Source organism: Protopterus annectens, chromosome 1.part1 (genome assembly GCF_019279795.1).
Source record: "Protopterus annectens isolate FY-2018-M chromosome 1.part1, PAN1.0, whole genome shotgun sequence".
Classification (NCBI taxonomy): domain Eukaryota; kingdom Metazoa; phylum Chordata; order Ceratodontiformes; family Protopteridae; genus Protopterus; species Protopterus annectens.
In genome coordinates, this window is record NC_056726.1 from 142,340,639 (window position 1) to 142,365,519 (window position 24,881).

Below are 24,881 nucleotides of genomic sequence, written 5' to 3' on the forward strand. Positions count from 1 at the left end.
GTGTGTGTGTGTGTGTGTGTGTGTGATTCTGGAAAAGCAGCCTATAGACCCATGATTACTTATGATACCGATTAATATTAATAATATCTTCTAGATGCAGTCTTAATTTTGGCCAGATAAGCTTGTTGTGTTTCATACTGAACTCAGCCTTTGGATGACTACAGTTATATGATTATACGCCTTACATCTTTTCTAGGTCTTTGGACTGGAAAGACAAGTATTTGACTTCCTTGGATTCCAGTGGGCACCAATCATCACTAATTTTGTGCACATTATTGCTGTTATTCTTGGAACATTTGGAGCTGCACAATTTCGGCTGAAATATATCATAGGAGTGAGTACAACTCTTAGATTTTTTTCTTCATGTTATATGTTGAAATTTATATTCCAGTCTAGTGAATAACATTTTAGGAACATTTGTGCCCTTGAATGGTCATATACAAATTAAATGAAAGGCAGTATAACTAATATAAAATATATAAAAAAATGAATGCTGAAGCACAGCAGGGAAAATAAAACCACACACTTTTAATGACAAAATAACAGGGTAAGTGCTTTCCTGATTATAAATCTCTTCATCAGACCATGGTCAGATGAAACAATTCATAATTGTGAAAGCTCTTTCCCTGTTATTTTATTTGTCATTAAAAGTGTGTGGTTTTATTTTCCCCTGCTGTGTTTCAGCATCCATTTGTTTCTTTTGTAATGGATTTGTTTGTGCTTAACTGTCACTGTTTACTTGAATGTTGTTGTTTAGTATAACTAATACGTCCATGATTCCTACAGAGAGAGCATGAGGTGATGCTGGTCCACCCTTGCAGTTATACTTTTTGCTTTTCATTATTAGCTAACACATAAGTTTTTAGCATAATTTAGAGATACTTGTTAAAAATCAGTATTATATTTAGCAAGTACTGTAATATGTCAGAAAATCTGTTTCCTGTTGCATGGAAATAAGATAAGATCACTTTATTTCACACTGTTTCCACTTATATGCATGAAGACACAAGTATTTTCTCTGTTATAAAAGGAAATTTTTCTTTCAGGATATATACGTTTGCAACACAACAATACTTCCATTTGAATGAAATTGGTGGGAGGGGGGATTTGCAGATGAAGATGATGCCCATGGTTACTTTTATGCTAATGACAGGCTGTATCTGACCTGAGAGACCATGGTGGCTTTTAAAGGAAAATTGTAATATTTCATAAGATACTTGACAGTAGTAAACTGGAACTTAGAGAATAAGGGTTGGACATAAGGAAACTCATGCAACTTAAATTAGCAGTTTTGCTCAAATGCCTGTTCTTTTTTCTACTTTTATATCTTTATAGCATTCATTTCTACTGGAATATCATTATTTTATTGAACATAATCTCACTCCATCCAATAAATCACCATGCCTCTAGATTTTCTACTTCTCTTTTTTTTAAATGGAAGTGTTAGTAGTTGTTCTGATATTTAATGGGAGGGAATTCCAAGTTTTGGCTATGCAGTTTTAGAAAAAAGTGAGATTCCAGCTGCAGTGTTACGTTTGGATATATTTAAGAAAGTTTGATTAGCGGAATGCAATACTCTGTTATTGGTGTTGTGTATTAGTAGATTTTGAAGTGCTGGCATATTTTCTGGCTGATTTAGTATTCAGTGGGCAAAAAGTGAGTTGATTATAAGCAAGTCGATTTGGTAGCCAAAATAATTGTTTTAAAGCCAAACAATGATGAGATCTGAAATTTAATTCTGTAGCAAACTTTGAAATTTTATTATAGCGAATTTTGGGTTTTGCTAGTTCAGATTTCTAAATATTTGTGATAATTTCTGAGGCATATAGTAGCCTAGAGATCCCTTTTCCAACCCCACATATTTCATACCTTATGGCCTTTTGCGTTTCCATCTTTTTGCTGCTCTCATGTTTTCTGTTTTTCTACATACCCCATTTCTATCACATTTACATGGTGAACAAGATTGTCACTTTACTATGCACACCCACATTGCTGTATCTATTGGCTGGTATGCTGTTTTTCCTATGTTGGACAGGTGCTACATGCAGATATTCAGCAGTATGTTGCAAGCATAACAGGATATTGCTTGGCTGCATTTGCACGCCTTACCTTAGGTGCGCATTATATCAGCCACATGCAACACTGTGGCACACTTCCAGCCATAGGATAGCCTAGTTCTGTTTATCTCATTATTTCTATACTGCTGCTTTCTTATGCAGTCCTTTCATTGGTTAGACAATGCTACTCAATTTCCTATAAAAATCTGGTTATTTATTCAGCTGTTAATACAGTGACTTCCTCAAAAGATGCCTGCATCATGCTTGTTTATATATCCCAACCATAAAGTCAACATAAAGTTTTTATTTACTCCTGTTCATGAAATATTGCTTTTATCAGGTTATTTTGTGTCAATGATTGCAGTAAATCCATTTGATAGTTTTAATTTGCTTGCTTCCTTTAAATGAAAATTATCAATGAATCATAACTCAGCAAGTCAACAAATCATGATACTGTTCAACGTGAGAGTAAATAATGGAGAAACTGTGGAATGACAAAGTTGGTAAAAATGAGTCACATAATAATGAAATATTAGTTATCCAACATCTGGGTCATACTATACGACACTATTTGCTTATTTACTGTTTATTTATTTATTAACTTATTTTCTTTTGTTTACTGAGAAAGTCCAACTCATACCTCTCAACATCTTAGCTCAAGAAATGTGGACAAAGTCAAGACTGATGAGGGGCAAAGGCACAAAAATAGGGACAGCTTTTAAATATGATTCTTACCAACTTATAATGAAGTCTGAAACTTAAATGTCTGTCATTATCTAGTGACTTCAATCCTCAAGGATTTGCCAGAAAACCACAGTTTTTATAAGGAACAGACCAAAAATATGAGGAAAAAATCTGGACACTTGAAAGGTATGGTCCAACTGGACAAAAGCCACATTTTCAGCTTAGGCCCAAAGAGAAAAGCTCAATATAAAATACATATTTACAACAAACAACAATAAAAATTAAACATTTTTAGCATTACTTTGCAGTTAGTATTGAGACAAATAGTAAAAACATTTATCATATATATTTTAGAAGTTGGATTATGTTTAAATAAGTCAAAGACATAGCATGTAATAGTTGGAGATACAAGAGCAATGATAATGCACAGAGGTTCAGAATATGTATATTGACATTAATGAGGCAGGATGAGCAGGAACAGAAAATATAGGAGGAGGAGGAAGGGTACAGGCAGAAATAATCAAGAGAAGCAATGGTAGATAAAGTTCTGATAGTGGAGAGGTTATGATAGCATTAGACAGGTAAGCTGATGAAGTGTGTAAGAAGGGGGTATTAGTAGGAGATGATTCTGCATATAGGTTAGTTGGAAGAACTGTAGTGGGGAAGAAAGAGAAAGAGACAGGTATAAAAAAAGATGAAAGACTCAGGGTAATTGAAAGAGAGATTGGCAATGAAATAGAAACAGAAAGAAAGGTGGGTTCTCATCCTGGGAGTAGTGCGCAAAGCCACAAATAGTAAAGTACTTGGTTTGATGGAAAATGAAAAAATGCAAGTTCAATCTGCCTCAAGCAGTGAATTCCTGTGTCCTGAAATTGTGTTTGCATGTGACAACATACCTGTTGAAGCAAGGAGCTAATATGAAGAATTGATAGGACAGGACTGCATTATGTGAAAGACTGAGGTGATGAAAACAGCCAACATAGCAAGGCATGTGAAATTTTATGACAGATACATACAATTAAGAAAGGGGACTGCTTAAATATACTACTGAAGTTAAAGAATAAACCTGACAAAGAACGGTTAGAGGAGAATTATGTCAGCTTTTATTTGGTTCAAGGCATGTAAAAGAAAGAAGGCCATGTAAAAGAAGTATATCGACTCTTTATTCATTGCTTGTCACAGCCACTTAAATGGGGGGTACATAGTAAAAAAACAGTGACTGAGAGAGAGCTTTACTGTAGGTTGTTGCACTTTTCAAAGTCTGGGGGAATGAAGCACGATCATAGCAAATAATCACCCACTTTTTAAGTAGTATGTAAACTGTTAGCGTCTTTAATCTGCTCCTGAAGGAAAGGTGTAGAGTAGCTGATTTTGGGACTGTCACTGCAGTGTTGCCCAAAAGACATTGCCCACTGGTACCTAGAAAATTAAAGACCAGTGAGCCTGGTTGTGATGTTTGCACTGGTGTTTCCAGAAACTGCACTTCATTTGTATATTTATTGTTACTCTTAATTCTTTTCTTATTTATTTAATGCAATCACTGTGGAACTATAATGTAGCATAGTTACTTATACAATGCAGAATATAAGTATTTGCATATTTGTGAAACTTCATTAAGCCAACATTTCTCTTTATTAAAATTACCATAACGATTGTTGGAGTGTCATAGCACTAGTGCTATTACAGCTATGGTTAAAATACATGTAAAGCTGTTTCATAAGATTATTAGACAAAAATTAGGGCACTAGACACATCAAATGGCTTTTTAGTAAGCGGTGTGACAAGAAGAATTTAGTGATTTATTTACTGATTAATATGTTGTATGTCCAATTACCACAAGAAAAAAATGACTCTTTCTGGGGCTGACATGGGTGTATTGTTTCATTAAGTGACTTTCTCAGAATGAGATAAGCCATCATCTAAAGCTACTTTCATTTATCAAACTTCTCAGTAGGTTTTCCTTTGGCAAAACAGATCAGAGGACAGCTCATTTTTAGAGCCTGTAAATAATTTTATTTTAACTCTGTTTAGCTATAACTTATGAGTACATCTCAGATTCAAAATCATTTTGGATGAAAGAGAATGGAATTAAGATGAAAGATGATGGCAATTCAATTACCTTTTGGCACTAGTAGTGGAACACAAGACAGACTGAAAGCTACAGGTATGGTAAATACATATTTATATAAGTACTGATTTGTAGAAATGATTGTTTTGCTTTTTAAACTTGTTTGTTTTAAACAGTATGTTTCCTTTAATGGCCAGTATTATTTCCAAATTTTGGGACCAGCTACAAAATCTTATATCACTCTCTCTTATGTTTGTACTTTTATTCTTTTTTAACTCACTCACTCCTATAAAACCATTTTTGTATACTTCCATTTAACAGAGCTAACTCTTTATGGCTTCCTTTGAAGGGATACTTTGATTTTTAGGAGGGGGCTATTTCCTTAACAAAGTGGCTTTCCAATTGGAAACAGGCAGAATAAAAAAGGGCAAGATGTGTATAACAAACTGATACTAAGATTTTTAATCTATGATGTCTTGCAGTGGAGATATGATTCATTGTCATGTTATTCAAGTTTTCATATTTACATTCATATTTTCATAAGTGATATGACTATATAGGTTCATAGTTTTATAGGTTAGTACTAAGGTAGCTGGCATTGTGGGCCATTTGAGCCTAACCAATTTTCCATTTTATGTTCACAAACTAACAATCCCATTTGGTTAGAGACTGGCCTGAATCATTCCATAGTTGATAATTATGTATTATCCCTAGTGAGAAAAACTGGGATTATACCACAGACAATTTGAGGAACCCATGCATGGGATAAATAATTTGCGAACTGCAGCTGTCCATTAGTAGTATAGTGGGCAGTCCTGGGGTAAAGTTTAGCTTCATAGGTAGGTACTAGGCTATCTGCCCAAAGGCATTTATAAGCCTAGCCAGAATGTGTTGGCTTTTGCTGCCCCCTTAGATTAGTTTTCTGTGCATCTGTCCAGCAGACCCACTGCAGTGATTCCCGGGGTAAACTTTCTGTTTCCCATCCACTCGTCAAGGTTTCTTTTGAAGAGTGCTAGCGAGGAGCTCTGCCTAATGTAGATTGGAATCTTATTCCAAAGCATGGGAAGTCTCTGGGACAGGAATCTATCCCTCCAGCACATCCTATTTATTGTTGTGGTGAAGTTTAGATCCTTCGAGCATGTGGCTTGAGGGGATATGGTTTTCTTTAGGTGGTGCATGTCCATCAATTCTGGTTTGGACATGGCCTTGTATGTCAGGCAGAGATCACCTCTGAGTAGGTGGTATGCAACCAAGTACAGCTGGAGTTTCTTCAGTCGAGCTGCATAGGGCTTCTGTTTGAGGCCAGTGATGCTCTTGGTGAGGTACTTCTGTGGGCTTTCCAGCTGTTGCAGGTGTCTTGCAAGGTACATCCCAAATGGGGCATTGTAATCTATGATGGGTCTGATGAGTGATACGTAGAGGGGCACAATGACCTCTTTTGATCTGGATGCAAACCCTTTTGTGATTAGGTGGGCCACACAGAAAGATTTTCTAACCACTTTGGCAATGTGATTATCAAAGGAGAGGTTACTTTCTACATGGATCCCCAGATCCCTTATTACATCTTTCATATTTAGGGGGCTACCACCTATGTGGTAGTATGTGAGTACTTTGTTTTTTCCAAAGGGGATGACTATGCACTTTTTGGCATTTAGCTTGAGGCCATGGTTTTGACACCAGGTATCTGTCTCAGTGAGACCCTTTTGGAGGATGTCTGTGTCAGCCGGAGAGTCAATTATAGCCCCTAGTTTGCAGTCATCTGTGAATTGGGTCAGCCATTGTCCTCCTGTGCTTACCTGTACCTCTGAGAAGTATATGCCAAACAGGAGGGGTCCTAGGACTGAGCCCTGGGGAACACCACTTGTAACCGGTTTAGAGTCAGACCTAGCTCCTGCAACTCTTACCATGTGGATTCTGTCCGTGAGTCAGTTGGCAACTCATCTCATGATGTAGAAGCTGGTGAGCTTGTCTACAATACCAGAATGGGGAATGGTGTCAAAGGTCTTTGAAAGGTCTAGGTAGGCTGTGTGGACCACCTTTCACTCATCTATAGCCTTGGTAACTGTCTCAAAGAAGTCCACTAGGTTAAGGAGGCATGATTTTCCTTTAGCAAAGCCAAACTGGGTAGGGTCCAGTGTTTGGAGGTTCCCAATGTCTCTGTTAATGAGATCCATGATGAGGCGCTCCATAGCCTTGTAGACCAAGCTAGTCAGACTTATGGGGTGATAGTTCCTGGGGTCTGTTGTGGCTCCACCTTTGTGGAGTGGAATAACCGTTGCTGTATGCCACTCTATGGGCATGTAGCCTATGGAGAGGCTGATTTTGAAAAGTGTGTTTAGGTGAGGGGGTTAGTTCATCTTTGAGCTCATGTAGGATGCAGTCTGGGACACTGTCCAGTCCCATTGATGCTGTGTTTTTGGCTTTGGAGAGGGCTGTTTTAACCTGAGTGTCTGTGATTTCAGCGGCACTACATTCTTCTGGTATGGTTATGGGCCCTTTTGGGGGTGAGAGGGGAGTGAAGTTTGCACTGAACCTGCCTGCCAGGATGTTGGCAATATTGGTTGGTTCAGTGTATTTTGTGCCATCCTGCACTAACTCCGAGCAGATCTGGGAATTGCCACTTAGATTGACATAGCTAAAGAATGTCTTGTGGTTATCTTTGGAGTTCTTGGCAATTTTTCTTTCGAAGCTTGCCTTGGATGATTTTATGAGGGATCATAGTTCCTTGCTCATACTGATCAGGGATGTCTTCCCTTCTTGGGATTTTACTCTTTTCCTCCTTCTATTGTATAGCTTGTTTATGGCAGGGGTCCATCAGACCAGTTTCCTTTTCTTGGAGGAGTGAGTCTTCATTTTGCTTGGGATAGCATGATCCATGCATTCTTGTAGGTGCCCGTAGAGTGCATTAGTAAAGGATTTTGCAGCTTGGGCAGCATTACCATTTAGCATGGGTGATTTGAAACTTTCCACCTCGGTCTTAAGTAATGAGAAGTTTGCTTTTGAAAAGCTTTTCACAGTGGTTTCTTTGACCGGGGGTGGGAGTGGAATGTGGATATCCAGAGTGATAAGTTTATGTTCAGATCTAACCAGCAAGGGGTTGATCTCGGTGTGGAACACCGGTCACCCATATTGGTGATGACCAGGTCCAATATGTTGTCACCTCTGGTGGGAGTGTTGACCAGTTGATCCAGGGCATTTGAGTTTATAAATTCTAGGAAATGTTGGGCAAGGGTGTTAGTACTTGAGTAGTTCTCCCACTTAATGTTTGGGTAATTGAAATTACGCAATATCAGGTTGTTTGGTAGGACCTTTATGTTTCCCAGTGTTTCCAGAAGTGCAGAATGGGGGTCCTGGGACATGGAGGGTGATATGTAGCAAGCTACAATTTGAACTGCAGTATTGCCCATTGTTAGTTGCACGTGGATGATCTCTGAAGCATTGTGCAGTGCCACTAACCTGGAGGTGTGGCTATCCTTGATGAATATGGATACGCCCCCGCCTTTTGTATTTCGGTTGTGTTTTGTGGCTGAAATGTATGGTATGGGTTGTAGACTGGTAGTGCTGGGGTGCTCTCTGGAGCCATAAACCAGGTTTCTGCTACTGCACATATATCGATTTTCTCCATATTGAGGAGTGCCTCGAGTGCATGCATTTTGAGGTTTAGACTTCTGTCATTGAGTAGCATTACCCTCAGTTTTTTGTACTTGTTCATAGATTCATAGGTTGATACTAGGTTATCGGCCCTAGGGCCTATACAAGCCTAGCCATAACAATTCCCTAGCTATTTCTTCCCACACTATTTACTTCCCTGGACTCCTGTCTAGCAGGGTGACTGACATGATCCCCGGGGTGAATTTCCTTTCTCCCATCCAATCATCAAGGTTCCTTTTGAAGAGGGCCAAAGAGGCGCTTTGCTTGACATGTATGGGCGGTCTATTCCAGAGTCTGGGGAGTCTCTGGGTTAAGAACCTATCCCTCCAGCATGTTTTGTTTATTGTGATAACAAGGTTTAGATCCCTGGAGCGTGTGGCTCTGAGGGAGTGGGATTTCTTTAAGTGTAGCATGTCCAGCAGCTCTGGGTTTTACATGGCCTTGTATGTTAAGCAGAGATCGCCTCAGAGTAGATGATATGTGAAAGACTATAGCTGGAGTTTTTTAAGGCAGTCAGCATAGGACATCTCCTTTAGGCCTGTGATTCTTTTAGTGAGGTATTTCTGCAGCCTTTCCAGTTGTTGCAAATGTCTTGAGAGGTACATACCAAATGAGGTGTTTTATTCTATAATGGGTCTAATGAGGGATGAGTACAGTGGGCCAATGATCTCCATTTTTCTGGATGAAAATCCCTAAGTAATGAGGTGTACCACATAGAATGATTTCCTGACTGTTGCGGTGATGTGGTTATTGAAGGTGAGACTACTGTCCACTTGTGTCCCTAAGTCTCTTATCACACTTTTGGTGTTTAGTGTCCTGCGTGTGTTTAGTGTCCTGCCACCTATGTGGTAATTCATGGGTACATGTTTTTTTCCCAAAGGGTATAACTATACATTTCTTAGCAGTGAGTCTGAGCCCATGGCTCTGGCACCAAGCATCTCTTTCTGTAAGGCCCTTTTGTAGTGTAGCCACATCATTTCGGGATTCAGTAATGGCTCCCAGTTTGCAGTCATCTGCAAACTTTGTTAGCCAGAGTCCCTTAGTATTGGCCTGTACTTCAAAGAAGTAGATGCCAAACAAGAGAGGTCCTAGGAGTGAACCCTGAGGTACTCCACTTGTGCTATTTACAGCAATGAGTTTGTCTTTTGAGCCTTGCCTAAAAAAGGCACTATGGGTGTTTCTGTTTCTCATTCATAGATCTAAGTTGTGTTTGAATATATACAGGGACAAATATTGTTTTATGTAGATGAAGGCTCTTTTGCATAGCAGTGGCATCCTCTGTGAGATGTGTCTGTCCCTCCAAACAATTCTGCTGCGGTTCCAGAAGAAATAGGGTCTATATTAAATCAGTGAATGCTTCAAAAAGTGAACGCTGATTTATTGACCCTCTTTAAGTGAAAGCTTAAAATCCCGAACACTTGCAACAGTGAATTTTTTCCAGGGAAAAAAAATAACTGGGCCGTTTTTGGGACATTGAGATTTCCTCCACTGTGGTGCGATATCGGAGTTGGTATATTTAAGTAGGAGGGGTGTAGGCACAGTCCCCCACATCGGCGATGTGGCGGGTGAAGCCCGCCACTTTATTTTCTGTTTTGAAGTGTTTTTTTTTTTTTTTTTTTTTTTTGTGGAACAGCGATTTTATTCCCTGGGGAAAAAAAATTGCTGTTCCAAGTGTTTGGGAATTTAAGCTTTCACTTAAAGAGGGTTGATAAATCAGCGTTCACTTTTTTAAGCATTCGCTGATTTAACATATTCCCAAGAAATATATGTTATATGTTATATGCTATTAAGACATATGGTGTGAAACACATTGTTACTGAAAACATATAAGTGCACTATAGTAGAGATATTGCAAGTTGTTTGCTAGTAATTATGGTGATATGCAATACTTCTATATGTGTGTTATTATTTTCAAACTGAATAACTCGCTAAATTTTCCATGGCAGCAGATGAAACCTTAAATGATGTTGAAAAAAAACTATCATTGATGTTTGCACTGTAAATTGTGCATTTTTCAAAATGTTCAGTGCTATTTATCTTATTGATTACATAAATATGTGTTGGTCTTTCTTTAAATATCATATTTCAAGCACTCAGAGAGGAGTTTCTTACTGAAATCTGTCTGAATAAAAGTGTCATGTCAAGATATGAAAAGTTCTTTGTGAATGTTTGGAAAAAAACTATAACTTTGGCTTTATGCACATTATAATATGTTATAGTCAGTGTGGATTAAAATAGGGGCAATTTGGGCAGTTGCCCAATGCTCACAGCTTTGAGGGGTGGCATGGTCAGGAAAGAAAATATCTTTTTTAAAAAATGTCTTATGTTTTACAGATAAGTTGATTCATTTTAATTATTTATTTTATTTTACATTTGTTAACCGGGGTGTCTGACTGAGCCGCAAAGGCCCTTTTCCAGCAGAAGCCCGGGGAGAAAAGCTCCACAAAGAAAAATTACAGACACATTTAGTTATTTAGACATGATCGGTATACACACAAATTACAGGAGACAAGTTTTTACAGTGGTATGCGGCACATAAACAGTTACAGTGGAGAGAACAAACAAAAAATATTAATTTTAAAAATAAAGGTAATTAATAAATTTGTGGTGTACAGCTGAAATTTGGAACATAGGTAGAATACATACATAGTACACAGGTAAAGTACATTCATTGTAGATTAGCCAGTGTTTGTGAGTAAGATTGAAAACTATTATCAAGTGCTCTAGATTTTGTATATATGTGTTATCCGCTTTCACTAGCCTGGGGAGCAATCATGGCACTGCCAACTTTTTTTGAGATGTTGCCTGATGAGGTCTTTAAAGGAGGCTTTGGATGATGTGTTTTGAATGCTTGTGGGGACAGAGTTCCATTTTTTAGCCACTGAACTACTATATAGTGCATCTCCAAAGCTATTGTAGCTGTTGGTGACTTCTAGTAGTAGTTTGCTTGATGATCTAAGAGGCCTTTTGGCTGAGTGATGTTGTACTAAGTTTTTGAGGGCAGGACACTTATTGGGGAGGTAATAGATAGAATGACAGAGGCAGAGCTGATTGTAGGTTAGGAGGTTGGGCAGTTCAAGGCAGTGGAGATGTCTCAAAGCAGTACAGTGATGAGTTCTATATGAGCAATTTGCAGCAAAGCGGGCAATTCTGTTATAGCAGGCTTCCATTTTGCTTAATTCAGTTTTGTTGAGATTAGTCAGAATGGGAGATGCATAGAGTAGGGTGGATAGAAGTTGGGAGCGAGCAATGGCTGATCTTGTGTTGTTGGTAAGAAATGGTTTGATACGGTAGAGCGACCCCAGTTTGGCATGTACTTTTTTAATAGTTAAGTTGCGATGACTATCAAATTTTAGGTGGGAGTCTATGGTTATTCCCAATAGGTTAGCCTGTGCCACTGGAGCAATTGGAGTAGAATTAGTGGAGTGGATAGCGAATTGACTGTTAGTGGTTTTGTTAGAACTGGTTATAATCATAAGCTGAGTTTTCTTTGGATTGAGGATAAGTTGGGCTTTGGTAAGGTAGTTTTCAACGTCAGAGAATGCTAGTTGAGTTGTTTGCAGGAGGGTGGGAATGTTTTGTGCAGCATAGATTAAGGTAGTGTCATCTGCATACTGAATTATAGATACATGCTGTGTGGAGGTATGGAGGTCATTTGAGAAGACTGTGAATAGTAGTGGTCCTAAGATAGAACCCTGTGGGACTCCTATAGTTACGGGCAGCTGAGGAGAGAGAGAATTTTCCCATTTCACAGCTTGGTACCTGTCAGTTAAGTAACTTTGGAACCAGGTAAGAGTGGAATTTGATAGATGATATTGGTTTAGTTTGTTTAGCAGGATTTGGTGTGAGACTGTGTCAAATGCTTTGGACATATCCAAAAAAAGAGTTGACACTTGTAGGCCTTCATTTTTGAGACGGTTTACTGTGTCTGTGAAGCAGAGGAGGGCTGTAGTGGTACTATGGGCAGGTCTGAAACCATGCTGAGTAGGTGACAGGATGTTGCTGTCTAGGAGATAGTTTAGCATCTGGGTATGGATGCATTTTTCTAGGATTTTGGCCAGGGGAGAGTAAAGCAATGGGTCTGTAGTTATTAAGTTCAGTGGAGGTCCCGCCTTTATGTATGGGTGTAACATAGGATATTTTCCAGAGTTTGGGCACATAGTTTTCAACAATTGATCTGTTTATGAGAGTGGAGACTGGGATAGCAATAGCATCTGCTGTGAGTTTCAAGAAATAGCTGGGGAGTAGGTCGGCTGCTGTTGATGAGGTTTTTAGTTTGGAGAGCATGCTTTTGATTGAAGTGGTGGAAACTGTTTTGAGGGTAAAGCTTGTATTAGTGTTATTTGTGTTGGGGGATAGTGAGGAAGGAACTGTCCTGTGATACCAAGGATAGAATTGAGTTCACAAAGTGGGAGTTGAATTGTGTTTCGATGGGAACTTTAGTGTCAGGGTGGTTGGTTTGGGGGTAGCCTTTTGGGTGGATTTTAGTAGCTGGTTTACATTTTTCCAAAATTTTTGCGGGTTGTGTTGATATTTAGTTTGTAATGTTGTGTAGTAGGATTTTTTGTCCAGCCTAATGCATTTTTTAGCATGGTTGCGCAGTTCTTGGTACTTAGTTAGGCTTTGTGTTTCTTTGTTTTTTGATAGTAAAGCCAGGCAGTGTCTCTGGACTTGAGGATTTGTTTGGTTTCTTTACTGAGCCAGGGATTTGTAGAGGTTCTAACCTTGATTTTGCGCAATGGAGCGACAGTGTCTAGGTGTTGTAGAAATGTTTTTCTGAAATATGCTACAGCCTGGTCAAGTGGGAGGGTTTTTAGGGGGGGGGGTCCAGTCACAGTTACACAGTAAAGTGTTGAGGACCTCAGGAGAGATTTATTTGTGTTTCTAGTGGATATATAGTTAGTGGTTTGCATATGCTTGTTCTACTTCATATAAAGTATATTATGTTGTGGCCACTTAAGGTGTCTGGGAGACTGCCTGTGTGAGGGTACAATGTGGAGTTGTTAGTTAGGACCCAGTCAAAGATAGATTCACTTTTAGATTTTTTATCACATCTAGTTGGAATTTAGACTAGCTGCTGGTAGCCATGGAGATTTATTAGATTACTTGGTGGTTCTGATATACAGGTGAGCCAATCTAGGTTGAAGTCCCCCAGAATAAGGGTTTCTTGTGAGTATGTGGAAGAACACCAGGATAAGAAGTCTTCAAGGCTAGCAGGTGTATTACCAGTTGGAATATAGATCACAATTGTGGTGATGACCTTTTTAGGGTGAAGTTGAAGTTGTGAGATAAGTATGTCCTAATTATTGGGGAGGGGTAGGAGTTTGGTAATTGATGGACAGTTAAGTTTGTCTTGTACAGTAAGGCAGTTCCACCCCCTTTACGAAGTGGTCTGTCTTGTCTAATGATATTGTATCCGGTAGGGAGAACTTCTGAGTTAGCTATGTTTTTATTTAGCCAGGTTTCTGTTAAAGCAACTATGTCTGGGGAGCAGTGTGCTATTGTGGCCTGGAGTTTAGGTATTTTATTTTTGATACTTCTAATATTAATATTTAGCATTAAAAGATGGTTGGTTTTGCTGCTGTTGTTGATTTGCCCAGGGATGAAGAAAGTGGGGATGTTATGTTCTGACATTTGTGTTGGAGCAGTTTGAGTTGGGCAGGATGGATTTGGGCCTGGGTTGGGGTGGATATTCCCACTTATGGTGAGTCTGGAGTTAAAATGGTTATACGGATGTTGGAGTTTGGTGAGGAGTGAGAGAAAGTATTGTGTTTTTTTGGAGTAGGAATGAGAGCATATGTGTTTAGTCCTGAATTGGTCCGTTATGTAGTTCTTGAATAACTGTGGGCAGATATTATTATAATGTGTGGTGTCTGTATACTAGAGTGCATAATGCAGTGTTGTGCTACTAAGTTTAGGGATATTGCTAGAGTGATAACTTGTGGTGTTGTAAAGAATTATGAGAAGACAGACTAGACTTAGTTGCGTGATAGTCATGGTTATAAAGTTTAAGTTGTTTCTAGGTGGGGGGGTCTGAATAGGAATTATAAGGTTGCACTATATGTGGATGGGGAAGTAGTGTGGGTGATGTAAAAAATGCCTAGTGGGAATGAGAGTGATTGGGAGTATTTTGTGTGGAGCAAGTTGGTGTGGTATAATGTGATATGACTTGAGGAGCTGTGATTGGTGGAGGTGATGTGAGGGTGAGCTGTGGGTGTGGCTGTGATTACTATAAATGTAGAGGTAGTGGAGGAAGAGGGAATAGGGGGCAGGGCAGGGGAGTGGAGAGAGCCCAAGCATTAGCGAGGGTGAACGGAGCGGGGCAGAGCCAACCAAGACAAAAAAAAGTAAGTATTACTTTACAAATCTGAACACTTTTAAAACAAATTTCTGAGGTCTAATGGCTTACCGGCAAGCAGAATGTAATTGCTGAGGAGCACTTGTGTCCTGGTGGGAGACTAGAAATTTAAAGATGGCTCCATGCTCAGCAGGATTCTAATATAGACTTTGTATTGGGGGAGGGAGATAGCACAAGGGGTGTAAACCAGGTGGAATGCAAAGAAACCAGAGAGGCAATCAGTGGAAATCAGTGAAGGCCTCAGAGGGGGTAAGTAATAATTCAAACTACCTGTAAAGTGAAGGAGAGAAGAGACAGCAATGTTTATTAAGGTTGGGAGTGTGTCTTCACATTGACTTGCTGATTAGTAACCAGTTTGTGCACAGATTAAAGTAGGAAGATACATTAGCAATGAAGGGGAATGTATAGAGATGCAAATAAACAGGTGGGGCTCCAAGTGATACAAACTAAGGCAGAAAGCACTGAGAGGGCTGCTTGTTGGTTAATTTCTTCACAGGGATGTGAATTAAATGTATACTGTCTATTGGACAGTTAGGATTACTGTACTAGTGGGGGGGGGCACAAGGCTACAACAGTCAGTTTTATTAGCAAGCTAAGAACTACTAAGAAATACTGCTAATGTAATAGCTTCACTCTCATAAAACATACAAGTAGAATGCCTGGGTGGACTGACCCTGCTCTTGAGGCTCAAAATGCATATCCTTGTTTAGTTTCCAGTACTGATTCCTTCTTATACTATATGGGTGGAGTGGTAGCCACAGACTGCAGATTTGCTTGAGTGTGCTCCTGCTCTTGAGGCTCAAAATGTATATCCTTGTTTTGTTTGCAGTACTGATTCCTTCTTATACTGTATGGGTGGAGTGGTAGCTGCAGACTGCAGATTTGCTTGAGTGTGCTCGGCAAGCAGAATGTAATTGCTGAGGAGCACTTGTGTCCTGGTGGGAGACTAGAAATTTCTGTTGCTTGTGTACTGATTATAACAAACAAATGATGTACCTTTATATACAAGCACTGTCTTTCATTTGTGCAAGTGCAGCATAAGCCAGTGATGCTCTTCAGCCTGAGTGCTGTTTATTGCTTTTTTAACTAAAAAAAATGCTCATTACTTAAAAGAACATATTAACAAATATATGCAACTGCACTAACCCTATCAAAAACAGTGCAGCTTTCTGTTTCTTGTTGTCCCATGATTCATTGAGATAGCAATAAACAGAAATTTTGCATTTGTATTAAAATGTATATCTTGCTATTAATGTTTGTTAATGTTAATAGTGTAAAGGTAAGTATTTTTTTAAATGTTGGTGCTCAACCAGATTTTTTAAGGGAATCAGCTGCTCTGTGGATTAATGTGGGTAGTACTCTTCATTTGCTAAGTTGGAAGGCAGGACTTTATGGCTAGTATGCATTTGTGTAAAATATTTTGGAATACTTTTTTCTAATATGCTGACAAAAAAACAGATGGGGTAGCTGTGCTGTGGATGGAATTAACTTGCCCTCTTCATATGGTCAGAGTAAAAGGGCCAACATTAAGAACTAGTTTATATTGGTGTAAAATAAATCAGCATATTTTATCTCTATTATATTGAGGGGCATTAGCTGTGCTGTGGATGAATGCAACTTGCCCTAATTATTTACTCAGCTTAAAGCTTGGAATTAGGGGCTAATGTTCTTTTCTGTAAAATAAATTAGAATATTTATTTTCTCTTTGTGGGTGAGTGTTAGAACTGTGCTGTAGATTAAACAATGTGCCCTTTCCAGGTTAAAGTTGTCTAGCATTAAGGGCTGGGTTGGTGTACATTTCTGTGAAATTAGAATATCATCTGTTTTTGGAGAGGGTATCTATGCTGTGGATGAAAGGATCTTTCCCTCTCCCTTTGCTTAGTTTTATATATGTCATTAAGGGATATTTTTCATGTGAATGAAATGCATTTGAATATTTATTCTCTTTTTTAATATGGTGATATGAATGAAAGTAACTTGCCTTCTTCATTTGCTTGGTTTAAAGCCTGCCATTAGGAACTCAATGTGTTTTGTGTGAAATAAATTACAATACTTATATTTGCTTTTTGAGGGTTGTTAGCTATGCTTTGGATGAAGGCAACTTATCATCTTAATTTGCTCAGTTTACATTTGTCTGGTATTAAAGACCACATTAATGTGCATTTCTGTGAAATAATTGAGAATATTTTCTGTTTTTGGAGGTGGTAGCTGTGCTGTGGATGAAAGCAACTTGCCCTCTTCATTTGCTCAGTTTGAAGTCTGGCAATAAGGGTTTGCATGAATTTCTGTGAAATAAACTGGGATATTGACTTTCTCTTTTTTAAATGTGTTGGCAGGCAACCTGGTTTAAAAAGGCTAGTTGTTTTGGGGGAGAAAGCAGCTTGCTTTCTTCATTTTCTCATTTTAGAGTTTGGCATTATGGGCTAGATTGCATTTGCATGAAATAGATTAGAATATTTGATCACTGGCCAATCATTCTGTGAAACAAATTTGAAACTCAGTGATTTTGTTCTTGTCTTAGCCTAATGTTTTTGATTTGTAATTTACCATCTTGATTTGCCCAGCTTACAATCTGCCTTACAGAACTAATGTGCATTTGTCTGAATTAAGCTGGACTATTTACAAACTGGGTGTTCTTTGGGTGGAACCATTTTAAAATTGCTCATGATTTTGTAGAATGTCCCTGACACCATCTCATATTTTCAGTCTGTACCTCATAAAATGTGTGATTTGTTTTGCAAAGGTGTTGAGGGTTTTAGCCAAAAAATGGGAGAGGGGGCTTGTTGTGGAGAAAAACAACTTAACTTCTTGTCCTTTGCTCAGCTTACATTTTGACTTTATAGAATATGTGGACATTTCCATGAAATAAGTGTTGAGTGTTATTTGAGTGAAACCAAGTTAGAACTATCAATGATTTTGCAGAATATCTCAAAGTTTGTCTCATGTTGCTTTATTTGTCTTAAACAAATCTGGCAAAATGTTGAGAATTGTAGTCACTAAATAATTATAATCTTTTATTTGAATTTCACATTTCTTGTCCTTCAGAAAATGCATACTAATACAGTAAGTGTGTATGCGTGTGTGTGTGTTTGTGTGTGTGTGTGTGTGTGTGTGTGTGTGTGTGTGTGTGTGTGTGTGTGTACATATATATATATATATATATATATATATATATATATATAAGAGAGAGAGAGAGCGGGAGAGATAACTATATATATATATATATATATATATATATATATATATATATATATATATATATATATATCCTAGAAGAACTGTTGATCTAAAAAATTCAGAGACATTTTTACTACAATCAGATGAGATGTTTATGGCAAACTGGCTATAAATGCTGCATGGATGTGGGTGATGTCTGTTATTGCAAGCAACCATTTGATCAGTTTAAATCACCTTGCATTGTTCAACTAATGTGCATATATATGAAACCAGTTGGAATACCTTGGCTTCTATGCATTTGTATGAAAAAAATGAAATATATTATTGTGTCCATAATTATTATTATTACCATAGTCAGACATTTGAGGTCTACACAGACAACAGTGGTCCTTGCTGACTATGTAGACTGTCTGTTGAAGATAATGGATTACCCTGCAAGCAAGTTAAGCATCATTAGTCTAGCTTTACAGAACAATTGTGCCTTTCAGTAGACCAGTTTAAAACACTTTATTGTAGCCATGTTTTTAATCTCAGTCAAATATTTGAGGTACACATGGTCAAGTGGCTGTAATTGCTGGGTATGGGCATTGATGGATTATAATGACAGCAGTCTCAATATTGCTATCTCAGGAAGATGAATCCAAATAGGCCTGTGTTTTTATGCATAATCTCACCACAAAAAATGTGTCGGGTGAAGAACCCATGGCTTGAATACTGCACAGGTTGCAAGGTACTCTTAAGCCACTACTGATTAATGTAATAATATAAAGATTTTAAATGCATATTATTTCTGCAAAGCAGACCATTTATTGATTAAGCTGTTGGTGCAATTTTTAATAACAGGTACTGTTAATGAGGAATTTGGACTTGCTTGCCTTAAGCCAGCATAAAAAGAAATGGGCTTACAGGAAGTCCTATTTCTATTTTTTTGAATGTGTTCTATAATGTAAAGGTATGTGTGTGTGTTACTATAAGTAAGGTGTTAATGAGTTAAGAAACTAAGCTATAATTTATGTCTGATGTTTGCAACAACAGAACTGTGTTTACTTTGCTGATGGATTGCTGATATTGTGTGATAGTTCTGGAAAACAGAAAGTTTTTTTTCAATTGCCTCAATCACTGTTATATAGGTTGAATGTTTGATGTACAGGTGGCAACAGATTGCATCATATTTTGAGGAGAGTATAGCCCACACCCTTCTAAGCTGGGAATTGCTTGTTGAAGTCTCTTTGTATCTGCTATTCTGAAAGTTTCTTAGTTCTGGTTTAAGCACCTGGGCTCCAAACTAGTTACTTTACATTGTGAGGGCTGTGGTCTGGACTCTTGTGGTGGGAAAGTGTAGCCTATACCATTCTAAGCTGGAAATTCTTTGTGGAGGCTTATTGCGCCTGTTATTCTAAGTGTATTTATTCTGGTTTAAGCACCTGGGTTCCAAACCACTTACTTTACATTAGGAGGATTTGTGGTCTAAACTGTTGTGGCAGGAGAGAGTAGCCTACACCCTTCTGGCTGGAAATTGCTGGTTGTAGGTCTATTGAGTCTGTTATTCTAAAGTGTCTTAGTTATTTTGAAGTGGCTTAGTTCTGGCTTAAGCATTTGTGCTCCAATACCAGTTGTTTTATATCAGGAAGGCTTGTGGTCTAGACTCTTGAGATGGGAAAGTGTGGCCTACATTCTTCTATGCTCGGAACTGCTGGTGAATTGCTGCATTATTTAAACTACCTTCTGCTGTTGTGACTGTGATTTTATGCACTTTTAATTTCTAGCACTTATGCATTTTGTAGCAGAGTCTATATTCAGACTTGCTGAAGCTAGACTGTTTGGTATTATCTGAGCACTAAAACCAGCTCTTCACTGAGATACTGAAATATCTGAGGCATCCATTGCTTCCAAGTAACTAGAAATGCCTGCTTTTGTCCTATTACTGCACTTCTAATTTGTATTTGCATTCCAATGTCTGTTTGAATTGTCTGAACTATTTTTGTCACATTTTACTGTACACTATACTAGTTCAGCTATAGCACTACCCAGATCCAAGTTTGCTATTTATGGGTCTGTTTTGTAATATCTGAGCATCAACTTCTAGCCACCTTTGTTGGTGAAGGCCCTTCTGCACCTTTGTGTGAGGAGAGTGCTGTTTGGTTCCTATCTAATCAAGGGTGATTGGAATAGAGCTCACAGATAGCATTCTTATTTGTTAGTTTGAGTTAATAGGAATCCCCACATTTGCACTAGTTTGCGTGTAGCACTCCATCGTGCATTGCCACATAGTGGTGGTTATAGTTGGTGGTTACAGATGCAAACATATTGTTTGTTAAAGTTTCCATTAACGCTTTGTTTATGGTTCTCCAGAGGTTTCATGTGACCCAGCTGTACTGTTAGCCTCAGACGTACCAACACACTTCTCACCCACTTGTCACTCCTAAGTGTGAACTCTTTTCCTGATCAAATAAATTTACCTATCACTATGGACAGATCATTTCCCACAGTTTCTTCAGTCAGCTTGGCACACATGGGCATCCTGAGGCAGTTTAACAACTGCCTCATGTTCACTGACAACCCTCTATGTCTAGTACACACAAACACAACATGTGAGAGAGATGCAACTATATTAAGAACCTTGAATCCATGCTGTCTCACACATCAGTCAGTACATATGACAATGAGCAGCATGCAAACCTCACCTCCTATTCCATCCAAGCCCACATCACACATACCTACATATGTGGAGGTCATCACCAGAAACTTACCTAAACACCAGAGACCTCCCAAACACAAACACAAGCATGCTACACATAATAATTCCTATGCAGTACAAATTACAAATAATAGCTCATGCACCAGTGTTTCACTGGTCAAACCCTTAAGGCAAAACACAAAATCAAACATATTAGTCATGGGTGATTCCATCATGTGACACACTGATGACTCTCACCAGTTTGGATAAGGAAAAGGTCATGTTCAGCTGTCTGTCAGGTGCCAGGATACGCCACATCACACATTCACTCAAGCCTCTCAAAAACAGATGCTGTTATGACTCTGTCATAGTCCATGTCGGTGCGAACGACTTGAGATGTACCTCTCTGGACTATATAAAGAGAGACATGACTGATCTCTCAGATTATATGTCTCAGTCAGGTATGTCCCTAGCTGTAAGCCTCATTTTACCTTCACTTAGAATAATGCCTCAATACAAATAGAAAATTATTGACTTCAATAATTGGCTTAGCTTCTGGTGTCATTCTATGGGGATCAACTATCTGTCAGCCTGAGACAACATGACTGACAGACACTGATGCCTTGCCAAAGATGGATTTCATCTGTCACCCCTGGGATTTTGAATGAAATGTAAAAACAAAAAATAACGCCACCGATCACTCGTAGTTCCACAAAAACAGCAGGAAAAACTATTTTATTGATTGTAGTCTACATTTCATTCAGTGTTGTTGGCTCTGTTGGGCGATTGTTTGTGGTTTTACCACTGGGATTTTGGCTACTGGCTAAGGCTCTTGCCAATCCCATAGTTACAGTTTTAGGCAGTGTTTGAAGAACAACATTCCCAATGTAAACAAAGGTTATGCTGCTAAATGTTTCAACATGAAACTACACTCACTGGCAGCTGTCCTCACCTTGGAAAACGCAAACATTTCTGCAGTCATGGAGATCTGGTTCAAGACTGTGAAGAGTACCCCAGCCATACTGGGTTACACCTCTTTCTACACATTCAGACCTCAAAGTGTGAAAACTAAAGAAAACAGTGTATTAATATTCATTAAAGATAAATACACCTCCAAATTGGTTAAACAGTATGACTCCCTGGAGACACTTCAGGTGCAATTAAAAGTTGGTAGAATACCTATTCAAGTCATTGCCAGCTACAGGACCCCATCCATGAATTAGGACTCCCATTCTGCGTATTTGGATCTACTCAAGTCTATCAAGATACATCCAAACACCATGGTTTTGGGTGACTAACTACCCATCCATTGACTGTGTAAATTATTCGTACTTAAACTCATTTGCTCAATGGTTCCTTGACAATGTTAACTCTAATGCCCTGGATGAGCTGGCTGATACCCCCACAAGGGGTGCCAATGTCCTAGATCTGGTGCTCACCAATATGGGTGACCACTGTCTCATCCCCACTGTGAGGTGCTGCCTAGTGAGATCTGACCACAGACTGGTCTCATTTGAAGTAACTATCAGACCTAACCTCAGGGCAGCAGCAACTAAGCTAAAAAACTTCTCCAAAGCAGATTATATCCTCTTACAGGATAACTTCACTTTGCCTCCTCCCTCAGATGGAACTGGCAACTAGGACCAAGCTTTACACCAAAGCTTTATACAAACACCTGTATAACTATATTGACTCAGCAGTACCTGATAAGATCAAAACAAGCTCCTCAAGGAAGAGCAAATATGCCTGGTGGACAACTGCTATTAACAGGCTTTACAGTAAGAGGAAGAAATTGCTGTCTAAGAGTAAGAACAAGTGAGCCCTCCTAAACTGGAAATATTCCCTCCTCAGCTTAAACAAGCAAATAAGACTTCTTGTGAAGTACTCCAGAGCAAACTCCAAGTACAAATTAGCTTCTTCAATGAAGGACAAGCACAAGGCATTCTATAGTTACATCCATAACTTAAAAGGAAAGGCCTAGATTTGTGCAGAACTGGTAGTTAGTGATACCACATATACTGAGCCTGTGGACATAGCTAACCTGATGTCTGACAGGTTCTGTGAAAACTTCACTGCCCTGTCCCATCCACATGTACCCATTAACATCACTACCACCTTTTCTTTACATTTTATCTCTTAAGAGCAGGTTATAAATGCCCTCTCTAAGGCCAAAAACACAGCATCTATATGACCTGATAACATCCCAGGCTGTATCCTACATGGGCTCCAACATGAATTAGCAACAGCATTGCGTACTCTTTTCAGTCATAGTCTAAATACTGGCTTCATACCAGCTGAAAGGAAAACAGCTACAGTTATTCCCTTGCACAAATGTGGTGCTTCCATTGACCGTGGGAACTATAGACCTATTAGCCTGACTAGCTTTATCTGCAAGGCCATGGAGCGAATCATCATGGACCTTATCAGCAAAGATATAGGTAATCTACAAACTCTTGACTCTACTCAGTTTTGATTTATCAAAGAGAGATGATGCCTGTCAAACCTGGTGGACGTCTCCGAGACAGTAAGGCCCTGGACGAGGAGAAATCTGTGCATACAGCCTAGCTGGACTTAGCCAAGGCATTTCACACTATCCCCCACTCAGGCATCATTGATAAACTCACTCAACTAGGCATCAACCCTTATATCATTAGATGGGTTGCTAACTGACTTACTGATAGAACTCATATAGTCAAAATAGGGGAATCCACTTCCAACAGCAGACCTGTAACCAGTGGTGTTCCACAAGAATCAGTCCTGCAAACTCTGCTATTTGAAATCTATTTCTCTGAAGTACAAGCAAAAACAAAGGTCCTGTTTCTGATAAAGTTTGCTGATGACAGCAAACTGGGAGCAGTCATAGAGACTCCAAATGATGTCAACATTCTACAAAAGGGTCTTACACAAATAAATGACTGATGCCAAAGTCATAACCGTAAACTCAATACAAAAAATGTATTATCATTCCTTTCGGTAAAAGTGATGTTCCTGCTAACTACCACATCAATAGCAACACCTTAAGTACTCACTCAGTGGTGAGAGACATGCGCACTCAGTTTGACAGCAGCCTTACCTTTGACCATCATGACTCTACAGTGGTAAGAAGGGCATTCTATATTGCTCATCTCATAAGCAAGGGCATTGCCTCCAGAAAAAAAGAAATTACTTTCCTGTACTCTTCCTTCATCAGGCTAATAATTGAGCACAATGCCCCTTTTGTTATGTACCTTTCTAAACACCTGCAGCAATTGGAGAAACCACAAAGGTTCCTTATAAGAAAAAATGTAGGTCTTCACCACCTATCCTATAGGGATCATCTGAAATCACTGTCAGTTTATTATGTGTCATACAGACTATTCAGAGGCGATGTCTGCCTTGCATATAAGGCAATCTCTGACTCTGCTTTATTGGAAATACTGCATATCTGTAAGTCAAATGGTACACAGGTTTCTTGCTCTAAAGGCCTTAACCTGGTATGTGACATTAACAGAACCTGCTGGAGGGACAGATTTTTCTCCCAGTGGTTACCACACCTTTGGAACATACTCCCACTTCATGGAAAACAGAGCACCTCATTGGTTTTCTACAAATGAAATCTGAACGATTGGATGGGTGGCCATAAATTCACCCTGGGGGTTCCACCTGTGTCCTTCTTGAACAGGGTCAATAGGTGCTAATTGTGGAAATATGGGTAAGAATTTGACTAGGCTTGTAAGAACCCTAGGGCCATTAGCCTAGTAACTTCCTATGATCCTGTGATTGTATGTCTGTGCTTTTAAAGCAAAAGTTGTTCATAGTCCAGGCTATGTCATATGCCTACCGCAGCCAATAACGTATTGAACTTTAACTGTGGACATTCATCATGTGTTAGAAACAGGCTTCAGTTTCTAAGGGTGGCATGGAACCTTTCAGTACCTAGTGAATTAGAAATTGCCATTTTGTGTTCACTTGGAGATTTCTAAAAGTCATAATGCAGAGTATACAAAGAAATCTAATTTTGCTGTAAAACAAGGTAATGGTATGGTTGTAACTGACATTAAACAAATATATATACTTAAATAGTTATAGTCAAACCAATACAAATAGGACTTTTAATAAACCCTATACTTTTGTTGTTTCTTAAAATGCTGCAGGTCATTAAATAGAACATTTTATATGTAAAAGTCAGAAATTGTTAACTTTCAACTAAACTGTAGCAAACATAGTTGA

At 38.8% G+C, this 24,881-nt stretch overlaps 1 protein-coding gene across 1 annotated transcript in view; it reads left to right on the top strand.

The window, feature by feature from the left end:
• The first annotated feature begins 201 nt into the window (after nucleotides 1-201).
• Nucleotides 202-24,881, top strand: part of NKAIN2 (sodium/potassium transporting ATPase interacting 2) — a 2,790,781-nt gene continuing 2,766,101 nt past the window's right edge. Inside the window, exon 1 of the mRNA XM_044073873.1 lies at nucleotides 202-334. The gene's annotated coding sequence lies outside the window, so the exon portion shown is untranslated. The remainder of the gene's footprint in view (nucleotides 335-24,881) is intronic.